Raw genomic sequence first — 25,104 nt, 5'->3', positions numbered from 1 at the left:
GCCCTAAAAGTGGGCCCTCTGAGAAATTGCAGACTTAGTCTCTGCTGTGCTGTCCATCTCCTTTCACTGCTAGGTAGGCAGACCAAAAGCATCCCAAGGCACTAGTAACCTAAAGATGATGCCATCCGCTGACTGCTTTGTGGACTCTGTGAAACAAGTTTGGCAGATCTCAGTAGAGAAGTGTCCACGTCACAAAAATGGTTACCAAAGTTGGCACCAATTGCAGTCTCCTGTAATAACGCAAGGACTGAATGAAGGATTATGGAGACTGAAAAATCAAGAACAGAATGAGGTCATTGGACACAAAATTAGTCTGCTTTAAAATTGTTATGTGAACAGGGAGGCTGCACTCTTATGGGAAACATTTTAGCACACTGATATTTAATCTGCAAATGCAACTCTGCAAACATCTCGGTGCACAGGGATGGCTCAGAAAGATTTTTACCTTTTATGCTTCACATTCTGATCAATGCAAGGGGTCAGATCTATTAACCTCGCAGGCACATTGCAAAGCCCATCTTTCTCTCTCCTCTAAGCTAGTTGAGGTGGGAGAGGAGTGGTCTGAAGTGGATATATTTATGGGCAGTCCCTTTTTTATATTGTGACTTTTAAATTTAGGGGATGGATTCCCAGAGCATTGCATGGGGCCCTATGGTTGTATTTTAAAAATTCAAATCAATAAAATAAATTAGGGGCCTACGCAGAACTGTCCTGCTGGTAATTTAGAGAGGTTCAAAATTCAGATCAAGTTTTAAACTTAAAATTTGGGGAGCATGGATTTGAGATTTTGGTACAGACCCATCTCTACTGTGCTCTTCATTGTTTTGTTTTCACCATTTTTTTTCTTGACTTTCTCCATTAGTTCTCAGAGGTTAATTTGTTTCTGCTCTGCAGTTGCAGTGAGTGATATGAAATGTGGGTTGTCATCTATTACAGTAATATGTGGAGGTGTGTATGGTTTGTATTGCTTTGCTTTTATGATGCCAATACTTTCCCTAAGTACTTGGAACTCGGTGTCTAGATCCAAACTGATTCCTGGCATGGACCCCTCTTCCCTCAATAATACTCTGTCCCTGGGCTTGAGTATGGACGTTTAGTTTAGTCAGGGGATTAATTAACTCCTTGCCTATTGATTCTATATCAGGGGAGAGTAACCAGAATGGGGAGTTTGCTCTTAGCCAAAAGTGGAGTCTAAAGAGAAATCACAGGTATAAAATATAACCCCCAAAGAGAGCCAATTTCTGTTTTTCCTATAAACCATGGAGAACATCTTGCAAAATATTAGTGTGGAAAGGAAGAGCCCTGTCCATCAAATTACCAGGAGTGTTACTGTGTGTACAAGTGAAAATTCAGATGACATATGAGTGCGAATGGCTGCCGATAATGGGATCAAGAGTGCTGAAGATGGAAAAATATTGAGTGATTTGCTTAACCTTTATAAAGTGAAATGTGCCCAGTCTCACGGCTTTTTAATATTGACGGGGAAGAGCAGAGCTAATGGCAGAATTGGGAATGATGTAGCTGAACATATTCTCCGTTGGTTGTTGCAATTTTTCTGCACTCATTTCTGTATTCTTGGGGGCAAGTTGGTTTGGGAGCAAGGTCTGTAGAATGGATTGTCTTTGTGCAAATTCTGCTGATTTTATTACCGCCTCTCCAAGTGGGTAATTACATGCAAATATGCCAGGCTCTGCAATGCTTGCGCAAACATGCGTTGTGCATGTTGACTTACCTGTGGATGTGTGTGTGTACACTAAACGTGGGTCCAAATCCAAACACCCTGAAACTTCAGAGAATTGTGGTATCCAGGCTGGAGGCAGATCTGAACACCGTAGCTGATCTATACTGGGCTAAACAAAAACCCTGGGTTCAAACCACTCCAAACTTTTTGGGGGATTTCAGGTCTGGATCTTGATCTCCAGTTTGCAGTCTGGGCCTTGCCTAGCATGTAAATATTTTGCTGGTGCAGTACTGTCAGTGACTCTTGCAAACGTGGTGCCATGTGTTCTTGAACACAACAGGGTCAGAAAGACGAGAGATGAATGATCTCTAGTGAATTATACATAATGGGTGACATTCAGCTCTGTGGAGAGGGCCAGGGAAAGGTCTAGGTACCACTTGAAAAAGAATTTGGTGAAAGGCGATCCGTTCTGCAGCTTCCACAACAGCCTGGCGACACTCCTCCTCCAAAATATAGTAAGGAGCAGAGCGGGAGTCTGAAACACAGAGTTTGGGCTAAAGTACATAACAAAGAACATAAGAATGACCCTACTGGGTCAGATCAAGGGTCCATCCAGCCCAATATCCTGTCTTCTGGCAGTGGCCAATGCCAGGTGCCCCAGAGGGAATAAACAGAACAGGCAATCAAGTGATCCATTCCCTGTCACTCATTCCCAGCTTCTGGCAAACAGAGGCTAGGGACACCATCCCTGCGCATCCTGGCTAATAGCCATTGATGGACTATCCTCCATGAATTTATCTAGATCTTTTTTTGAACGCTGTTATCATCTTGGCCTTCACAACATCCTCTGGCAAGGAGTTCCACAGGTTGACTGTGCGTTGTGTGAAGAAATACTTCCATTTATTTGTTTTAAACCTGCTGCCTGTTAATTTCATTTGGTGACCCCTAGTGCTTGTGTTGTGAGAAGTAGTAAACAACACTTCCTTATCTACTTTCTCTACACCAGTCATGATTTTCTAGACCTCTATCCTATCCCCCTTAGTTGTCTCTTTTCCAAGCTGAAAAGTCCCAGTCTTATTAATCTCTCCTCATACGGAAGCCATTCCATACCCATAATAATTTTTGTTGCTCTTTTCTGAACCTTTCACAATTCTAATGTATCTTTTTTGAGATGGGGCAACCACATCTGCACACGGTATTCAAGATGTGGATGTACCATGGCTTTATATAAAAGCAGCATGATATTTTCTGTCCTGTTTTCTATCCCTTTGTTAATTATTCCCAGCATTCTGTTCACTTTTTTGACTGCTGCTGCACATTGAGTGAATGTTTTCAGAGAACTATCCACAATGACTCCAAGATGTCTTTCTTGAGTGCTAACTTAAGTGGTGCACATGTTCTCTACATGGGGTAAATTTCACCCTGAAACCTTATGGCATTATTACTAAAGCCTTTAAAAGAAAATACTGAGAGAGTTCGATTTATTGTAGGAGAATCAGAATTAATCTTTATTCAAACAGAAGAAGGCTGGAAATTAGACACACACAAATCATAAACCTGTTGCAAAGCATCAGTCTCCAACAGACAGATGACAAGCAGGCTTCATTTGTCTTGTTGTTTGGTTTCTGGCTGTGGAATCAGTTGAGTGAAATTTCTAGAAGAAATTACCGCCCCCCCAATTATTTAATTAATTATTAAAGCCATGACTTAGGAGTGAGGGAAAATAGCTGCTCGTGTGTGTGTGTGTGTGTCAAACAGAGAGAGCTAGGATCTAGCCCCATATGTTGCTACATAAGTAGTGTTTCTTCATCATGTTACCAGATGGATAATTGCATACGGCATGGGGGGCACCAAATGGACAGCTCTGTATTTCTGCAAACACAGAGAAAAGACAGTGAATGTTTCAGCCCTGTCTAAACCAATGGTTATGTATTTAAGTTTGAGATGGGTCCAAGCCAAATACTCAGACTTGGTGGAAGGCCCTTATCTCAGTAATGGGACCATGGATTGAAAAGACCGTGCGGCTTTGGGTAAAGATAGGATTCATAGATGCATTCTGAGCCTTGCAGCTGCCGTGCAGCTCTCAAACAATGACCATCATTTTGGCCAGCCCATCAGGAATTGAGCTGCAGGCCTCCAGGTGTGAATTGCTACATCTTGAGGTAAAGAGCAAGGCTCTCTGGCTGAGAACTGTAATAGACCCATCTCTGTGTACTGGACATAACGTCCACTGACAAATACCCAGACATTTCAGAATACATGGATCCAAACAGATATGAACTTTGCAGCCTGAGCACACCTCTGTGAAACATTATCTTTTACTGAGGACTAGGGTTGGGCAATAAACATTGGTTTCGGTATGAGTCTGTGCAAACAATTTTATTGTTTCCTCCCTCATCTCTTGACCCCTGAGTTTTCTTTTTGAGTTTCTGTTTCCAAAGAACCTAAAAGTTTAAAGCAAAACACAGTCAGACCCTTTGAGTTTCAGCTGTGTTTTACATCATGACCCAGGACCAGTGCCTAAGATGGGTGAAGCTATGAACTTTTACACCAGCTAAGGATGTGACCCCAAAGATTTTTTCATGGTCTTAATGCACAGCCATAAATGAATCAGCCTGATGTTCTCTTCACACTCTGCCTAGGTTTGCTCACAGGATTTGTGAATCTTTTGATAAACCTGGGCTGTTCTGCATATGTAACAGATTCCAACACCAGGCAAGTTTCTTGTGGTTTGAGGTTTTGTCATGAGTTTTGCTTTGTATTAGAAGAGAATCACTATGAACACATTTTCTTAGACAAACCTATACAGCAAGGCTCATAATATAGCTCATCCTGAATAGGCGCTATCCTATCCTGAGACCACTTATTTCCAGTACATTTTAATTTGATTTGTATATAAAGACCCACCTCCTACCAGGTATTCAGTTTCTGCAGTTCCTTTGGGTAGTCTCTTAAAATAGATTCTCCTGTACAATAAAGATTTATTATTAGTCTTTTTATAAAGCAGGAGGTTTTATTTAACACTGACTTCTAGGTCCTAATCCTCAGCTGATGTAAACAGGCAGCTCTCCATTGGAGTCAATGGAGATATGCTAATTTACACCACCTGTGGATCTTGCCCCAAATATATCACTATCTCCGTGTTTATAGCTCAGGAAGGATGGCTGAGAGCAGGGAGGATCTGAAGAGTAAATCTGAGTTACGGATGGCTTTACAAGAGCAATAACTTACATCTTGCTATCACAGTAGTAGGATAAACCTTGTCTACATACTGGATGGGCCACCTAATGGTGACAGCTCAAGTCCTGTGCATGTTAAATACACCAACACTAATAAATCTGCTTCATATCTGACTTCTGTGATTATAGGTCCACGGTTTATAAATTGATTTCTTTGTGGGCAACTGGCAAAAAGCCCAAATTTGTTGCATTTTATTTTTGCCCAGGGAATCTAGCACACAGCCTCCTTGGTAATGACAGGCTGCATTGGCATGGCAAGGAAGGTAACGTCTGCATTCAGGGTGGGGGATGGACAGGACCATTGTGTTGACTGCTGGACTCCTGCTAAATACAGGAAGTGAAACTGACCTGAAAAATGACAAACAAGCAACATTTTGTGCTTTCAGTTTGAGTCTCCAACTGCTTTCATATCAGCTGTGTCTCAACCACAGTGACCAAGGACTCCACCCTGCTTGAGTAAAAGGCACCTCATCAAACCAGGGCAATATTACAGCAAACTCATTTCCTGATTTGCTTGTTAATGTGCAAATCGTGGTGGAAACGTGCAGCATATGTGGTGTATTTCTGACGCTCTGGCTAATTGGCCTGGGGATGTGTGTTTTGAAGACTGAAGAGTGATGTCTCAAAATGTGACCTTAACACTGAACGTTTCTACCGGTACAGAAAGGCTTAATCACTATATTTTACATGGGGATAGGCATGTAGTGCAGTCTGTAGTGGGTCGCAGTGAGAGATGCTGCCCTCTCTTGTCAGGCCCATAGAAGGGATGAAGAACTGCTGTTAATACCAAGTAAAGGAGCAAATGCAAATACTGAATATTGTTGGAGCTATCTGATGCAAGCTGCAGGCATGGTTCAGGTTATTCTGACTGTTCTAAAGGGATGAAGCAGCAGTGGTTCTATGAATTGCTAGCTACTGCAGTGTTCTTGAGAAAGCAGGGAATCCCGGATCACTTTTAATTGTCTGTTATGTGGATAAACTGGATTTAGCATCTTTTCTGAAAGAGCTCCTAAACTCACTCTCTCTTTCGGCAGCTTGCTTCCTTTTAGGTACCTGTAGTGTCCACAAGATGGTGCTGTGCTACAGTCACTTTAAAAAAAAAATTAAGGAGTACTTGTGGTTCTTTTTGCTGATGTGGACTAACTCCCACTCTGAAACCAGTTACTTTTTAGACACCACCACCAAACAACCAGTAGTTAACCAAAAAACCCACCCCCACCAAATCAGCAGCACACTGTGAGACATCTACAAATAACTAGCATCCCCTCTACACCAAAATATCGTTTTCCATGGGTGCGTTGGGGTTGATTTTTCTGCATTAACATGCATCTAAACTATGGGCACACATGTCAATGGTGTGCATACATGCCAGTCACCTCTGCGTGGCCACTGCCAGTCTCCTATATTTTGTATGGGGATCATTGTGTAAATGCTTTACTCACCAACCTATGATATAACCATTCCGCAAACTAATTTTCGCTGTGCTTTGATCTGAGATGCCACTAAGCTTTGCCCATACCATGGTTGTTTCCATAGTAACCAACATATTGTGTTTCAGCTGGGAGCTAGCGAATGGAGACTATAAAAAGGACAAAATAGGGACAGGCGGCATAAACAAAATGCACTATTGTAGGTGGGGTGCTAGAAGGGTTATATTGCCAGCTGCTTGGAAAATCCTGCATAACTCACTTGTACCACTAACAAGTATTGTAACCACTCCACAATGGCAGCATCCCACAGCTTCACCTGTTTCATCAAGGGATGGGCTTGGCCTGTGTGTACTGATCTGGTTCTCAAGGCTTCAGATTGTCTCTGTTCTGAAGGAGATCCTGCAGGGTGTATTTCATTGAATAAGGGTGATTCCCTCCCTGCAAGTTAAATAGAATTTTAAGACTCTGGGATGGCATGCAAATGCACACAGCAACAGCCATATCTATGATAATGGTAGTTAGTTTAGGGGGTTCTTGCTTTTTCCTTCAAAATCTTCTAGAAACCACCACCAAAATAATTGTTTGAAAGGCAATGAAAATTCAAGTTGCCTCAAAATGTCAGTCCCATATTGTCAAGTATCAGAGGGGTAGCCGTGTTAGTCTGGAGCTGTAAAAGCAGCAGAGAGTCCTTTGGCACCTTATAGACTAACAGACATATTGGAGCATGAGCTTTCATGGGTGAATATCCACTTCGTCAGATGCATGTCCCATATTGTGCACTGCCTCCCCCCCCCAGCGGGTTGTTAAGGTTTCTAAGGATTTATTTTTGCCATGTACAATTGATAAGTTAACTACTGGTTGTAATATGGCCCTTGTGACTCTCTTGGATTGATTTATATTTCTGGCTGAATTGATGCACTCAGATGGAAATAAAACTCACTGCCCAAACACCGGTATAAAGCATGTCAAATCATGCTGCCTAATGTAAGAGGCAAACACATTGTAAAGGGAAGAAATAGATCAGAAAAGCCAGTATGTAAGAATATTGTATACCACTAGATGGAACTAGATCTGCTTTTGCTGGGTATTTTTAGTAGTTGAGAGACCCAGAGATTCCAAGGCCAAGTCTGATCTACCTAACTAGAGTGTCCATGTGTCCAGTTTTTGACTGGAACGCCCGGTTGAAAAGGGACCCTGGCGGGCTCCGGTCAGCACTGCTGACTGGACTGTTAAAAGGCAGGGTGCATGCCATGGCTCTGCACGGCTCCTGGAAGCAGCGGCATGTCACTCCTCCGGCTCCTATGCGTAGGACCTGCCAGGGGTCTCTGCATGCTGCCGTTGTCCCAAGCGCTGGCTCTGAAGCTCCCACTGGCCGGGAACTGAAGGGGGGACATGCCGCTGCTGCCAGGAGCTACTTTAGGTGAGTGCTGCCCAGAGACTGCCCCCCTCCCACACCCTAACCCCCTGCCGCAGCCCTGATCCCGCTCCCACCCTCCAAACCTCTCAATCCCAGTCTGGAGCACCCTCCTTCACCCAAAGCCCTCATCCACAACCCCGCACCAGAGCCTGCACCTCCAGCCAGTCTGGAAATAGATGTACTGCTGGCCAGTCCATTATCCCAGTTGTGTCTGGTAAAATGCTATTTAGTCAGTCTCAGTGATAACCTAAAGAACACACGTTTCATCCTCCCTCTGCAACTACTTATCAGGGTTCTGTTATGGTCTCTGTCATCACAGTACGTGAACCCCTCGCAAAAGATGAGTGAAATCCTGGTTCTGTTGGTTTGTCCTCCCCCATCCCTGTGAAATAGGGAAGTATTATCATCTCAGTTTTACAGATGAGAGGCTGAGGTACAGAGGAAACAAATGACTTGCCTGCACAGGAAGTCTGTGCCAGGAATTAGGGCTGATCGAAAATTTCTTGTTAAAACTGCTTTTTGAAGAAAAATTGGGTTTCAGCTGAACAAAACTCTGCAGAAACTTTCTGCTTTCTGTAGAAAATTTAAACTTTTTGTTAAATTGAAAACTTGACAACTGAATTTTCATTTTTTTCGTCCAAAAACCTTTTGGTTTTTCAAGAAAATTGAAATGTTCTGCAGGAAACAAAACCTCATTTCTCAACCAGCTGTCCCAGAATTGTATCACAAGACTATGCCTTTTTCTCTTATGCTTCTGAATTTTATTATAGACGATTCGAATCCAAATGAGAATATTGTGGTAGGCCACAGTATATGATTAAGGGGGAGATAGTATCTGAGAGACTTTTTTGGCAGAGCTAGTGACCTGAATAAAAATTAGTGGCTGGGTCTTGGGGTGGGGGGTACTATTTTATTTACAAAGAACTCTTAAACTTCCCAGAAGCCTTAAATTCTTTTTGAATCTCAGAGGAGAATTAATTGGACATCCATCTGAGACAGAGATGATGCATATTAAATAATTTCCATCTGTTTTGCATGCTTTTCTCACCCTTAAGCTAAATTTCTCCATGTCTGATGTTTCTTTCATCAATTATATTAATTTCTATTGATGTGCGTGTGGTTCATTTAATCACAGCAAAATCCTCTGAGCATTTCATATGCAACTTTCCTGGTCCCGCTGACTATAATCTCATCTGCAATTCCGTAATGTTTTGCAGACAACTGAAGCCGCCTCTAATTTGGGGTCATTAATGAGCCACATTTTCCTAGGCAGTTGTTTGGATTGATTTTCTGTGTTTCTCATATGGCTATTGCTTTTGCAAAGGCAACTATAAATGAGAAGGCAGAAGATTACATTTTTAAATTATGCCCCAGTTTCCTAAAAAGAAGGAGCTACTACCCTATAAAGAATGGCGATAACACAGAACCAGAGTGTTTCCTTTATTACCCCCATTTTATAGCTGACATCAAATCTAAGGGGGTATTGATTACTTGTAGTCATTAGAGATCCCATAGTATGTTTCACTGCAGTAGGATTGCCAGTCATTGTGACTTGGACAAATTTTAGCTCAGATAATTGCTTTCTGACCACTTGGCTTCCAACTGGCTATGGTATTCTTTACTGCCTGTCTTGAAGAGCTGCTGTTTTCCCCCGGAGGTAGATGAAGTGATATATACAAGTGTGCATGTATATTCTTTCATTAGGTAAAGCCAGCCCTGTACTGCAAAGCCAATAGGGACTTCACATCCAGTTATTTCTCTTCCCTCCAATGGCAACTATAGCTTGTCGCTTCTGAGAGTCAAAGTGATACCAATGCATTTTACTGCCCTACTCTTACAAGCATCTATAAAGTTTCCCGAAGATAGACTACTTGGGCCTAATCATAATTTTGAAAGATAAATATGTGCATAAAGACTTCTTGGTCATTGATGCCTTTGGGGATTCAAACTGGCTTCCAGTAGCTGGAAACTGAATGAGCAGGACCTCAGCAGCAGTTTCAGCGTGACATTTAAATGAACTTTTTTGCAATAACATAGTGGTAATGAGAGGATGGGGTTAGATTTTTAGATTACATTCCCAATAGCCACACTGGAGTCCTTCTGCTTTCCTTCCCAGGTATGCCGGGCTGGATGGACACCTATGTTATGTTTTGTGAGAGTCAGTGGGTGATGAGAAATGAGTGTCACCTAATAATAACTCCTTTTCTTCTACAATTACACTCACATTCCTTCGTTGAGTTCTAAGTGACTCTCTCTTCTCGTACCAGAATGATGGTTTTTGTCTTTGAGGTAGACTTTGATTCATTACTTTTCCGCCAAACCATGCACAAAGACTCTGCAATTCATTACAGTAATGTAGTCCAGTCATTGACAAATGTTTAGGAGTGGAATAATTCGAAACCCGTCACCTTGAATTAGGACGTTAGATTAAGTCATCAACTGACATAAAGTGACCTAGCTGCACTTGAAGCCAATTGCACTAGATTGCTTTACACCACCTGAGGATCTGGCCCATTGTATTGTGGGCATCATGTACGTCCCTACTTGTAACTTAGTCTGTTCTTTCACCGCTGAGGACTGCTCACATCCTTCCCATACTGTGCTGCCCAATGCAGCAGTCTGGGAGCAGACCCTGTCTGTGAAGACCAAGGCAAAAAAAGCATTGAATGCTTGAGCTTTTTCCACACCACCTGTCAACAGGCTGCCTTCCCCATTCAGTAAGGGTCCACACTTTCCCTGCCCACCTTCTTGTTGCTAACATACCTGTAGAAACCCTTCTTGTTACCCTTCACCTCCCTTGCTAGCTGCAACTCCAATTGTGCTTTGGCCTTCCTGATTACACTCCTGCATGCTTGAGCAATATTTTGATACTCCTCCCTAGTCATCTGTCCAAGTTTCTGCTTCTTGTAAGCTTCCCTTTTGTGTTTTAAGCTCACCGAAGATTTCACTGTTAAGCGAAGCTGGTCGCCTGCCGTATTTGCTATTCTTTCTGCACATCGAGATGGTTTGTTCCTGTGCCCTCAATAAGGCGTCTTTTAAAAACAGCCAGCTCTCTTGGCCTCCTTTCCCCCTCATATTAGCCTCCAAGGGGATCCTGCCCATCACTTCCCTGAGGGAGTCAAAGTCTGCTTTTCTGAAGTCCAGGGTCCTTATTCGGCTGCTCTCCTTTCTTCCTTTTGTCAGGATCCTGAACTCGACCATCTCATGGTCACTGCTGCCCAGGTTGCTACCCACTTCTACTTCCCCTACCAATTCTTCCAGCAGATGTCAGGGTGACTGAAATCCCCCCCTGAGAACCAGGGCCCGTTATCTGGAAACTTCTGTTCAGTTGTCTGAAAAAAGCCTCGTCTACCTCAGTCAATATTGCAGCAAGGAGTAAAGCAAACCCGTGATGCTGGAAGTACCTTTATTCAGATGCTATTTAAAATGAAGAGTAGGTGCGCTGGAAAGCTGGTGTCCTGCTGGCTACATTCTGACTTTGGCCTGGTCTGTACTTAAGTTTTGCTGCATAGCTGCACCGAGTAAGAATCTGAAGAAAATCCCCCCTCTCCCCAACAGAGCTATGCTGGCAAAAGCCCTGGTGTAGATTCAGTTTTACCAACTACAATGTCCTTTGTATGAGAAACTGGTAAAAGCTGTACTGGCAAAAGGACTCTTTTCTCGATCTATGCTGAGTCACCACTAGGAGGAGGGTTTGTCCTATAGCTATATCAGATATTGAACTGATAAGAACAGATATAACTTAGATAATATTTTTACTTCAAGGTCCAAGGGAGACAGACAAGGTTTTCATCTCGAGGCCAAAAGACCAAAAACATCAAGACACTTGATCACGGCCTTGGATAGGCCCAGAGACTTACCCTTGATCTTAGCTCAGGCAAGGCCATTGTCAGTGATGTGCTGCCTTCCTCAATCCCCTGCTACAATATTAGTTGGCTGAGAGATTTTTCTCTGTCTGCACTGATCTGTTGTGCACTTCATATAGGCAGCGTTTCGGTGCTGGCTGACATGACACCTGGTTGGATGCTTTGGGATTTTTGGGTAAAAGATCACACACACACACACGCGCGCTCTCTCATACCTTATACAATCTCACATATTTTTAAAATACAAAGTTCACCTCTCACTGTTAATGTTGTTAACTTTAACAGCTGAAATCATCATAAGCCCTGGACATGGACTAGTTAGTTTCACACTGGTTCCCCTCCCCAACTCACTTTGATTTTCTTCTCCTCATGCACTAGCTCTAGCATGGGATGTTTTTTTTAGTGTTGCAAGCGTTGCAGGGAAACACTCTCATCTGAACAAATGAAACAACAAACAAATGGAATTCACTGGAATTAAGAAAAAAAATCATCTCTTCGAAACATTTGTATTGATTTAGCTTTTGTAAAATCTACGCTTCAGGCCCCATCCTGTCAGCGTAGTTCCATTGACTTCAGTGGAGCAATTCTGATTTGCACTCGCTGAGACTCTGACCCTTGATCTTAAAATTGATTTGACATTGTCTTTTGATCCAAAGGTTTACAAAGCTCACCAAAACCAAAGCTTTATAACTAACACGCCCCTATAAGGGAGACTTCCAATTGCATACTGCGTAGCATTTCACAGGGCAGCTTGTCTTGTTTTGTGGAGTGGCTGCTTGTGATGGGTACCTATATGGCTAGCTTATCCAGCCATGGATTGGGTGCATTGTTTGCCTAAGCGTCTTCTCATTTATGGCCACCAGTGGGCAGACAAAGCATTTGGCTTTCTTTAATATGCAGTTCTGTAGTGACTGAGTGAAATCAGCAGCAGTGGGGTTCACCTGTCTATTCAGACTTGCTCTGTGAAGTTCAGATCAAATCTCTTCCTTTGATGAGATTTTTCTAACTGACAGTGCTGCAGACTCCACCTGTGTGATGCTTTCTTGGGGCTCAATTCATCTCTCCAGTGAAGTGAACGGTGCTACGCTGGGAGGTGAATTTCTCTCTCTGACTCTCATGTGGCATCCGAGTTTGTTAAGATATGAAGTAGCCTGAATATGAGGGCATGCTGCGGAGTCCATCTGTTGGGGCTGGCATTTAGGGAGGGCTCAGATGTTGGAGTGGATTTTTATTTTGGGGGCAGGGAGCAGGCATTGGTTGGAAATGAAGTGGGGCACATTTCAGTTCAGAGGGCTGCCTCCTTGTCTGAGGAGCAAAGTTGTTGGGTTGCCGCTGCTGTCTGTGCCTTTGTTGGGTGGCATGGAAAAGCCCCAATCCTACAATGGGATCTGCAAGGAAAGACCTTCTTCAGAGCCCCATTGATGTCACCGAGGCCTCGCATATTTTCATTGGCCCATCTGTGTGATCCAACTGCAGCATCGGGGCCTTCCTTGTTTATAGAGGGCACCTTGAACCAGAGATAGGTCTTTTCTTTTTTTTCAGAGGCTGGAACCAAACCAAATGGAATCAATTAAAAAGAACAAACAAACCGAAACACCACCAATAGCGAAGCAACGTGCTTCTCTTAGCCAAAGGCTTGTCCATTGTATCCTTTCTCTTCCCCCTCATCTGTCTTGTCCATTGATAGTGTAGAGGGACAGGAGCAGTCAATGACTCTCTGTGTGTGCAGTGCCTAGCACATTGTGATTGATCCCTAAACACTCATAAAAATGTGATTTTTTAATAAGACCGTTCCTCTACTATCAGCCTACCCTGTCTCTGGAAACTTTTGTATAACTGCAGTCATACTTGTACAACGCTGTATATTTTTATCAAGAAGTAGAAAGGCAGTATAAAAAAAACTAGAAAGACTCTTTATCCAGTTGCTTACTATGGGCCATTGCATTCTTCCATTGGAATCAAGGGGAGTCTTGCCACTGGAAGCCAGATACACCAGGATCAGGCCCTGTTTTTAGGCCCAATCCTGCAATCCGCTGATCACCTTCAACTCCCAGGTGTTTAGCCTGAGGCCTATTCAGTTGTGCTGAATTATTCCCAAATTAGTACAGAGGGAAGGAAAGTCTCACTGAGAGATGCAGGCCATAAATTACGATATACAGAATGGTAAAGAAGTGACTCATCAAAGAGCGGCTTATAAACGGGTCTACACCAAAATTGGATGATTTTAAACTCTAATGAAATCATTGAATTGAATATCTAATACATTGTCATTTGTTTACCTGGAGTGTCTGCAGGCGTGGAGCCCCTCGGCTGGGAACGGTGAACTGCGGCCACAGGGAGCTGAGGGGCTCCATGCCTGCAGATGCTTCAATAAACAAAATGTTTCAACCCGCCAGTGGCTTACCCTGATGGGCCGGGAGCCAATGTTTTCCAACCCCTGAAATATAGGGTCGGCTTATGAAAGGGTCATACAACTTTTGCTATTTTTACCTATCCATTTCGGCGGTTGGCTTATAAATGAACAGGCTAATGAACGAGTATATATGGTATATCACAGAGCAGCGCTGGAGTTTTTAAAAGTGGCAATAGGTTCCAAGTCTCAAAAGGATGAAGCACAATATTGAGCTAGGATGGAGGAATGCGAGTTGGACTACAAAGTACATACACGAATCCATTTATCAAACTCTGAGGATGTCTGCTTCCTTTGATCTGCTCTGGAATCCCCACCCATGTCGATAAAGCCTGTGCTCAGGGAGGCCCTTGAGGTCAGTGTCATTGAGAAAACCTAATTTTTTTTTTCTGTTGTCTGAGGAAGGTTGTCTGTCAGTGAAGGTTCATAAGTGGGTTGGCAAAGCAACAGTGATAACATAGTTTCTTTCCAGTCACTTAAGTGATTAGGCCTGGGGGAAGGCAGTTTTTTTCAGGGTATTGTTGGTTTTTGATAGCCAAACTGTTGCACATCATGAACCTTGAGTTGTCAGTTAAATTGGCGGTACACCTTCAGCCTTTGACACTGAGGTAAATAATTAACAAAATGCTGTGGGGCAGAGATGGGGGAAGAAGCAATTATGGTATTGATTTTTAAATAATTTTGAGAATTGGTAATACCATAATTTAAAAGCAGCTAATGGGCCAGATTCTGATCTCACTTATGCTGAGGAAGTCAATGGAGTTACTTAGGGTTTGCCCTGCTGTAACTGAGATCAGAATCTAGACATTGACTACTACAGTACGATACAGAGTCATAGGTGTATTACTGGTGCATGGATCCTGTAGGACTCATTCTGATCTCGCTGGTTGTAGTGGGGTGTAGTATTAACTGATTTTCAGTGCTCTTACTCCTGATTTACAGTGCTGTAATCTAGAGCAGAATCAGACCTAATCTTTTGATCACACTGGGTCAGATTCTGATATTCTTACTCATTCTTAATAAGGCCTTTCTCCACCACAAATCCTATTGACTCCAATGAGAATGTTTGCAATGTAAGGAATTACCCAGCAGGCTACATCCTCAGCTAACATAAATAAATGTATTTCCTTTTACACCAATTGAGGATCTGGCCTGATTGGAATATGGGTGTCTGGCCCTCTGAACATCATATCATGCATCTTTTCAAAATCCATTTGGGTAACTTTAAATTTGGCTCGCTCTTGTTTACCTTCTTAAATCCCCAAGGTAAGTGGGAGAACAAATCTCCTTTTGAACTTGGAGAGTGTTGGTGCCCATCGCAGCCAGTTTATCGCCAGCACTTTCAGAGCTTAAGTGAAGAGCGAATTGAAGCCAATGTGATTCTTCCCTTCTCGCACTTCTCGCTAGTGAGTGAACCCACTGAGCTGAGTTCCTGGTCTCAGAATTTCTTGTGCCACCAATTTTCTGGCTGGAGTTGGACGTAGCTTCTTTCTCGTGCTGCCAAGTGCTGAATAAGACTCCGCTCACTGTAAATGTCAGAACGAGTTTAATTCATTGGGCAGCTTGCACCAATCTTAAAAAAAAAAAAATCTTAGTGCTGTCCAGGGAATCCTAAGCAGACAGTTGTTGTTGTTGTTGTTGTTGTTATCCAGTTTGTGACCTTACTCATACTGATGAGCAGTTACTCATATGAAGCAGTCCTGACTCCCTCCCTGTGAAACTGATTTATCACCCAGGCCTTCTTTGCAGTGATGGGTGAACCTCAGAATGTTTGGTTGAATGTGGATGAGCACCCAAATGTTTAGATTCTCATTTCAGCCTCTTGAGTCTACAACACTGAATTGCAAGTCTCATGACCACAGCTTTCTCTTGAGATTTTTCAGCACTTTGGCCCAGATCCTCAAAAGTATTTAGATGCCTAACTCCCATCTGGGCTTCTGTTTCTGATCATAGTCTGAAATACTATGAGAGGGCTTGAAATACTAGTTTAAAAAAAGAAGTCTAATTTTATGATACTTTGGCTGGAAACCAGACCAGAACATTTTAGAAACCAAAAGAAATTTTGGTTAATTTTGTTTTAGAAGTGGGCAAATGACCAAAAACAGGGAAGCATTGAAATGTTTTGTTTTTTTTTAAACTGGCTTGATTATCTCTCTTTACTCCCAACCTTGACCTGCATCAGCTTGAGGATTTGAAGTGTGGTGCAAAAACACGTACAGTATAGCGTAAAGGCCTGTTGAGTGTTGCAGGTAGGATTTATGAGCGTATCACAAGTTAATTACGGAACAGGCGGGTGGAGTTAATTCTCTGCTGGTGTAAATTAGTGTATAGTTCCGTTGACTTCAATGAAGCTACTCCAGTTTACACCAGCTGAGAACCTGGCCTGCTAGAAGTACACTGAGTATAGGAAAAGCCCTGCAAGTGCACTGTGATATAAATGAGTGAGGTTTGCTCTGCTAGACTTTTGCTGAGAAGGCAAAAGTAAAAATCAATTAAAAAAAATGAAGTATGTTTATGGAGGACAGGTCCATCCACGGCTGTTAGCCAAGATGGTCACAGATGCAACCTCATGCTCCAGGTGTCCCGAAACCTCCAATTGCCACAAGGTGGGAATGGATGATGGGGTGGATCAGTTGAAATCGCCCTGTTCTGTTCATTCCCTCAAGAATATCTGGCACTGGCTGCTGTCAGAAGACAGGATACTGGATCAGATGGACCATTGGTCTGACCCAGTGTGGCTGTTTTTATGTTATAACGGTAGGTGTCCTGAGTCCTTAGAGAGGCAGATTATATTATTCTCCTGTTAGTCTATGGCCACCCTAGGCAGACACTGCTATAGAACAACTGGTTCATTAATTGCACAGTGACATTCTATTTCAGTCTTTGGGTACTTTCCTAGCATTCATGGATTATTTCTCTAGTCCCCTTATCAACATGCTAAGGAAGTTGACCTTCAGGTCTTCAATATAGCATGACGAAGATGAAAAAGTTCAGCTTTCCCACAGAAATAAATGACTTCCATGAAGATATGTAGCAAGTAGTGATACTGCAGAGGTTTGCAAACCTCTGGTGAAGGTAGAGGCAAGTTAATGAAAATTTCCACTGTAGCTTATTGACAGACCAAAGGGTTTTCAAAGCTGGAGATCCAGTTAACACTTAGTTCCATAAATCAGTATGTTAATTGGTTGTTCCCACTCTTATATGAACTAATTGATGTCCTCTAGCTTGTTTGTGAAGAGCACGTAACAGGGTTATGTAAACCCAGCTGTTGTAGTCTTTAGCAGCCTTTCTTCAAAAGTTATCCAAGGTAAAGGGAAGTGGAAATATATACACACTACTTACATTTGCAGTTAAAGGCTGCCTTGTAACTACTGAGATCTTTGGTGAATCACAGATGTAGTTTGTACCTTTTGGAATAAGCAATATTTTGCAACATAAATCATATGTTTAGTTAGGAGAGGAACAATGAGTGCCTGGATAATACTGGAGTCCGGCCAATTTCCCGATCTCTTTATTTTCTCCTAGCCGTGAACATAAACAGGGACATTAAGGAACTAATCCAGTCGTCTCATTGGAATATAACAAATTAATCACAAGGGTTTAAGTATTTACTGTAATATATATGTATATTGCATATACATATATATATTCCTGCAAAGAGATTTTTACAATCTGATAAAATCGTATAGTGTGGTTACCCAAAATACCATTCAAAATGTCATGATGCCCTGCAATACAATAAACCCCATCTGGATCTGTATAATTGTTGTTGTTGTTTGTATTACCCTCCTTAGTGTTTCTTTCATGGACCAAGACTCAATTATGCTAGGCACTCTACAGACAACAAAAACGTGGCCCCTCCTCTAAGAGCTTACCATTGATGTATAAGATGAGACAACAGATGGATACAGGCAGATGGAGGAGCATAAAGAAGCAATGAGATAGTATTGGTCAGCATGATAGGCTGTGATCTCAGCATACTAGCAGCCGAATCATTGTCAAGTTTTTTTTGTAGACCTTGGTTTTAAGGAGAGTTTTGACAGAGGATAATGAGCTAATTAATGCAAGCACACTTGTCTTTCTCTTGTCTTGCCTTCCTTCTCCCCAATTGTTTAAATCCTAGGCTGTGAGCTCTCTGATAAAAATGAGGAAGCAAGCAGTTTTTCAGTAAGAGTACACTGTGACACTTGTTTGTATTTCTATGTCTGATTTTGTAAGCAAGTCGTTTTTAAGTGAGGTGAAACTTGAGGGTATGCGAGACAAACCAGACTCCTAAAAGGGGTACAGTAGTCTGGAAAGGTTGAGAGCCACGGACGTAAGTGACTTAGGTGTCTAAATCCAGTTGTCTTTGAATGAAATTTAGGGTTTGTCTACACAAGAAAATTAATCTAGGATAAAGTGAGATGTGAATTTAAAGCGGATTAATTTATTTCTGATTACCTCCATGTCTGGATGCTCTTATTTTGAAATATGAGTGCCTTATACCAAATCAGTTAATCCATTTCCAAAGGCACCTTTATTCCAGGGTAACAGCACCCTCACATTGAGTTAAACAGGAATAGATAATCAGGAATAACTCCCTGTGTAGAAAAGCCCTTAGGGATATGTCTACATTGTGACTGGGAACGAACCTCCCAACCCAGACTCCAGCTCGCGTACTAAAAATAGCAACGTGGACATTCTGAGTTGGGTCTATGGGTTTGAGTGACGCCTGGGCGTCCACTGGAGCCGGAACATCCACATTGCTTTTTTAGTTCACTAGCTTGAGCTCCACTAGAGTGCGTCTGTCCGCCTGCGGTGTAGACATACTCTAGGCTCCCAAATCCCTTTTCAAAACAGGACTTAGGCTCCTAAATCACTTAGACACCTTTGAAAAGTTTATCCAAAGTGCTTACTCCAAACGGTTCCAGTCCTGGGGATCCTGCTCCCATTGACTTCAATGGAAGAAAGATTGGGCCTTGGGGCCTGATTCTGCAGGACCTGATCCAGGTGAATCATAGTTCCATTGTTTTCAGTTGAACGTAACGGGGTTGGCTCCTGGTGAATTTGACCCACTGTCATGATGGCTTGCAGTACCTGTGGAGTAACAGAGGATTTCAGTGTTTGACCTTGCCTATCCCTGCTCTGTCCTGGGCAGTCTAATGGAAAATAACTTAGTATTTCAATACAGAGAAGGTTGAAAAGACTGAAGATTTGAATTCTGAATTGCCTTCTTGCTTCCGAAGCCATGTTTTGAGTAGAAACAAACCTAGATGTGTTTTGGCAGTGCGAAGGCTGATTGAACTGTATTCAAATAGAACACACTGTACTTTGTGCAGTCCTCCTGCTGAGCATTTTATTCATCTCTTAGACATAGACCCTGGTGTAGGTGAGATTTTTTTGTCTCCTGGTGACCTAGCATTATTTGTGTGATTCAGTGTATGTCATAAAAATAATGATTCTGCCTGGGAGGTGTGAGTTATTTGCGAGTGGAAGAAGAGCAAAAGTCAGTGTGATTCCTAAAAACACCTGAACTCTAAGAGGAGAAAGGAAAGAAGAGATGAGTGTGATAAATAACACCTGCCAAGAGCTAGCTTTTGATTGCATGGTGCTATGCATGATTTGGGAGTTCCAGAAAATGACTTTAACGCTCCAGGGGGGAGATGATCATTTAGAAAATATACTTGTCTTTGAAAAGTTTAGTCATGAAGGTGACACTGGAATGAACTAACCAGGAGGGTGAGTTTTGGGGCTGCTCTAAACCCATTAGTTGAACCAAAGTTGCTATGGTTTAAACCAGTTTGTATTGGTGCAAACCCATATGTTAAACTGAGCTAGTCAGGCTTAAATCAGCTTTCCTGGATAAAGTTATAAGTGCAGCCAAAACGGATATAACCAGTTTCAAACCAATATAAGAGTGTCCGCAGAGGAATTGCACAGGGTAAACGAAACTGGTTCTTAAGATTACTTCAGTGAAACCATTGCAACTTCTTTGTTACTCCTGGGGGAATTCTGTGCCAAAATATTAAAAATTCAGCACTAAAAATTAAAAATTATGCACACAATATTTTAAAATTCTGCAAAATTCTGCATATTTTATTTGTCAAAATAATGCAATATAGTCACACCAGTTCAATTAAAATCCCCAAGCCTCCTGTGTCTCCTAGTAATGTAGTGAGGTTTGACACTTTATTTCTAGTTATTAGTCAACAAATATATGTAACCATATGCTCAGTATTACATCATAGGCAACTGAAGAGCACGTGAGGGCTGGGGAATCAAACTCACAATTTATATTGGCTACTGACTATCTCCAGAAAGGTCAGCACCAAACCGTTCATGGAGCACATTTTGATGGAATTTTTTTCAGTCCAAAAATTTAGACCAGTTCTAATCACTAAAGTACCAAATGCATTTATAAGGCCATACTGTCCTTTACACCACTCTGGCAATGTAGAGGAGCCTTAAAACTTTTGCACCTGTTTTATACTCCTGGGAGAATTCACAAAGATAATAGGAACAATTCACTAAGCAGGCAGGCTGCTACATCCTGCTCTGCTCCAGGCCTACGTCCTCAGAAACATCCCAGGCCCTGCCTTTCCACACCAAAGGTGCCACAACAGCAAGCAAGAGGGACAGCGTGTCTCTCTGTCTCTCTCACACATGTACGAATGCCCAGCCCTGCCCCCCTCCCCCGTTCCAGTGATGATTTACATCTCTACTGGCTGCTCTAGGTGCCCGAACCAACCTGCCCACGCTGCTGGGGTGGGGCACATGACCACCTGCGGGCTTCCCTTTGCTTCCCCCATCAGAAGTTATTGTTCTGTGGGGAAGTAAAGGAATCTGCAGGGGACATTAATTCTGTGCATGCACAGTGATGCAGAATTCCCCCAGGACTGTAACTTTTTGTGGAGAAGACCTTAGCAGTCATGTCACTATAAAATGACGGACTCTATCCAGTCTAGCTATTTTTATACTGCACTTACCGCCTTAGTATCTGAGTGCCTAATAAGAGCCCATGACCAGTTTTTTAGACTCAAACCAGAGCTTACTTTAAGGTGTTGAAATGTTTACATTTTGTATGTTTTCATTTCCATAGGCATTTGCCTTTCCATACTCTACCAGAACTGGAAGTGCTAAAATACCCATAAGAGAGGCTACTTTTGTAGGCCTTGATCCCACAATGAATTCTGCATAGGCAGACTCCTGTCCCCCTGGATAGGAAACACCATTGGCTTCAGTGAGGCTTTGTGTGATGGTAAGGCCCATGGTGACTGGCTTGAGCACTGAGAATGCCAGAAATTAGCCTAGATACACAGTGTGTTTGTGATCTCACTTATTCTTGTGTAAGTGCTGGTATAACACTGACGTCAGTAAATTAACCCCAGTGTCAGTGAGAGCTGAATCAGGCCTATAATATTCTTGGGAGGTTTCCCCAAGCAAATTTTGGTGAATCGAGAGTTTTGGATAGAAATACCATAATTTCAGCCTTGGAAGTGTGATCACTCAGTTTTTAGTACAATGTTAACATAGAGGCAGTAAAGTCTAAATGAGACAGGATGGGTACTGAATTCTAATCCCATCTCTGCTAATGTCTCATTGGTCAGTCATAGGAAAGGTTTCTCAATCTCTCCCCTTCAGTTTCCCATTTGTAAAGTGGGAGTCGTAATATATATCTGACGGCTCTTGTGGAGGTTAATTAGCCAGTATTAATTGCTAAACATCATGAAGATAAAGCTGTATTTGTGGGCTATTTAAACTGCAAACTATTTCTTCACCACCTGCAAGGTGGTTCACTGGTATTGCTTCATAAGGAGGAATAAATGGAGAGACCAAGAGGCTTACTACATGGATGAAATGAGAAAAATAAATTGCTACCATTTTTCAAACCATGGCTGTGATTACTCACGGTAACAGGAATCTGGAGATAAAGTAAATATGATGAATAAAGGTCTACATAAGAGAGACTAATCCAAAGATATTTTTAGGGTGTTTACATTAGAGGGTCATATAATTTAAAGCAACAAGATACACCATATGTGTCTTTGCAGCTGTACCACAAATATGTTATCACAGAAATATTGAAGAAATCTGAACAGTTGTAAGACACATGGATAATGTTTTCTCAGAGGGCACAGGAGCTGAATGAGATCAAAGTAGTGTGCAGATGTCTGCGGTAGACGAAATATTGGTTGTTGGTCTAAAAGTGCAGAACGAACATTGAAAATTCCACTGATTTGCCAGAACAAATAAGAGCCATTAATCATATCCCACTTTCCCCAGGGACCAAATGGCTCTTCATAAGCACATTAGTTAGTTTTCTATTGAGGCATGTAATCTTAAAAGAAAATGTCATGGTGAAGCCAAAAGCTACAGGTGTGGAGTCAGCTTACAAGGCCCTGTGCTGGCAAAGGTAGCACGGGCTTTTTCTTAACAGCTTCTGATTTTCCCCAGGGCTTTTTGAGAGTGTATCCATAGGGTAAGTCAGCATACCTTTACTGAAGTCAGCAGAGTTATGCCCATTTATATCAGTGGAGGATCTGTCCAAAATATTAGGAATTGCACAATGCAATGGAGAATGTTCTCAAGTCAGGAGTACTAGACACTAGAGATGCATGTGAAAGTCTTTACAAAGATGGGGCCAGATCCTCAGATACTGGAAACTGGCATAGATCTATTGAAATCAGTAACCGCTGCACACGTGTACACCAGCTAAGGATCTTGTCCACCATGGAATGCTTTCTCTCTGTCCCCCACACCCCGAAAAAGTCCCTATGCAGCCTGGCATTTAAAAACAAATTACGAAGCAGAAGGCATCGGAGAAACTCAGTTAATGCACCACATCCTCAGCTGGTATAAATTGACACAGCCTGTCAGTGGAGCTACGATCATTTACACTTGCTGAGGTTTTTGTATCTCAAAAATTTGTAGCCTTGCCATTAAAGGAGAGAGCAAACTCCAAACAAGGTAAAATGTAATGAGAGCACAGGCTCCACAAAGGGAAATTCAGCCCAGTATACAGGTGTAGTAAAACCATTATTTATTACTGACTTAAAGGTAATTAGACACAGGACTCTGGTGTTTTGACCTAGCACATGTCTCATTCATGTCAGGCTGAAATGTCAGTGGGTCCTTTTCTGCGCCACTTTAACTGTTTTACTATCTCTAAGTACCGAGCTCATTATTACTGCTCTCTCATCTGCATCTAGTCACTCATCTGTGTTAACGGAGGGACTCCTGTGAGATACATGCCGGAAGTACTTTAAGCCCAGGGTATCTGATCCAGAGGGAGGAATGGAGTAGCGCCGAGGCTCCATTTTGCAGCGAGGATGAAAACTAAAAATCCCATGAGGGCTAAATAACTCTGGCCAGACTGGTTTGGGTAAAGCAAGGAACCCTGTCTTCCCCAGAACAAAAGCTGACCCTCCCAGAATCAACTGGTGACTTCCAAGAGCTTTGGACCAGGGCCTTTGAGGTTCAAAACCAAACATGTTTGTTTAAATTTTCCCCACTGTGTTTAATTTTTATACAGCCAGGATTATGCTAGGTCTTGTTGGGGGCATAAAGAAGGCTGGTTGAGGGCAGAAGGGAGGGTCAGTGAATTCTCATGTGTGCAAACAGCCCCATACCAACAGTCACAAACTTTGTCACGTTGGCCAAGTTTCTCTATGGCCTGGATTGGGCTAGTTATTTCAAGCCTCTCTATTAAGAATCTAGAACAATGTACTCAGGTGCTGGAAGAGAAACAGTTAAAGGGTGAGGCTCATGAGTAGTGGTTAGAGCCATAGGTCTGGAAGTCAGGAGTTCTCTGCCACTGACTTATTGTGTGACCTTTGGCAAGTCATTTAGACCCACTTCCTCAAAGGGATTTAGGCACTTCACTCCCCTGATCCTTTCTAGGCCTCTCTCTGTCTCCTTTTCCTGCTCTTTCTGTAAAACGGGAGCAAAACTGATTTACTGCACGTCATAGAGGTTCTATAAAAACGAACGAGGATTTATAAAGCTTTGCACTTTGAGAACTGCAGATGAAAGACATGGGGAAGGGCAAAGTATTAGGGGGATGAATGGAGGCACAACAGCAATGTGACAGCTGGCGCGGGAAAGGTAAACCAAATGGGCACAATATAAAGTGCACTAATGGGAGATAATGGGGCATTTAGCAGCAGAGTAAAAACGGAGTGACAGACAAATGCCTGTATCTGGGCGCCTGGAGAGTATTGAGGGACACAGAATGCCACCCTTGGAGATGGGACAATAGCTAGGTCATTCATCTGATACCCTTGAGCTCCAGCTAAAATGAGACCTGGTTTTGAGGCAGCCATGCTTTGTCAAACCCCAAACCTGTCTGAGGTTTTGCAACCCTGATTTCTTCCCCTGTCTCTGGCTACTGTGCAGGGAAAGGGCCTTTATTGTTGTTACAGCTAGGAAATGAAACCCAAAATTGTCACCAGTGGAAGAATAATGATAGTACATTGAACACACTCATTGGATGAAGGAAGTTTCTTCACAACAAGCAAGAAAACAAAGACGCTCTTGGCTTGAAAGATTCGTATTCCAGACCTTTAATGTGGTAAGACTTGTTTGTGTTAAATATTATGGGCCGAATTCTCTGCTTGGTTAAAGTGGGACAGCTACATGGAAATCAATGCAGCAGAGAATTTGGTTCTCTATCTGTTTAGTCAGGGTCTTCTCACTAACTTGCCACTAACATCTGTGGGTGTTTTTTAACAATGTCAAGTTCAAAATACACGATTTAAAGCAATCAATTGGGCTCCTGGCAATGCAAATTATGCCTAATAAAAAGACATTCTGCTTTCATGGATTACCAAGTTCCATATGTTAAAACGTTTAGTAATGCTCTGTAAACAGCCCTCACATATTTAAAGCTAGATTATCCACAATTACATCTGCCCAGAGTACTTATCATCACCACTTAGGTTTATTTCTAACAGTGTTTCACAAGTAATAAATGTCTCAGTTTCTGTATCCCCTTTTTTCCTGCCCACTCCATGTATAGTTTGTCAGACTAAGTGCTGTTTGCAGACAACAAAAAGGAGATTGCGTACAACAATAACACCCTTA

At 42.3% G+C, this 25,104-nt stretch overlaps 1 protein-coding gene across 7 annotated transcripts in view; it reads left to right on the top strand.

Annotated features, from left to right (window-relative positions):
• RAP1GAP2 (RAP1 GTPase activating protein 2) overlaps positions 1 to 25,104 on the top strand; it is a 322,912-nt gene that overhangs the window by 149,172 nt on the left and 148,636 nt on the right. The gene's annotated exons all lie outside the window — the stretch shown is intronic.

This window comes from Gopherus flavomarginatus, chromosome 19, assembly GCF_025201925.1.
Source record: "Gopherus flavomarginatus isolate rGopFla2 chromosome 19, rGopFla2.mat.asm, whole genome shotgun sequence".
Lineage (NCBI taxonomy): Eukaryota > Metazoa > Chordata > Testudines > Testudinidae > Gopherus > Gopherus flavomarginatus.
The sequence above is the reverse complement of the archived record's forward strand: the minus strand, read 5'-3'. Positions and strand labels throughout refer to the sequence as shown.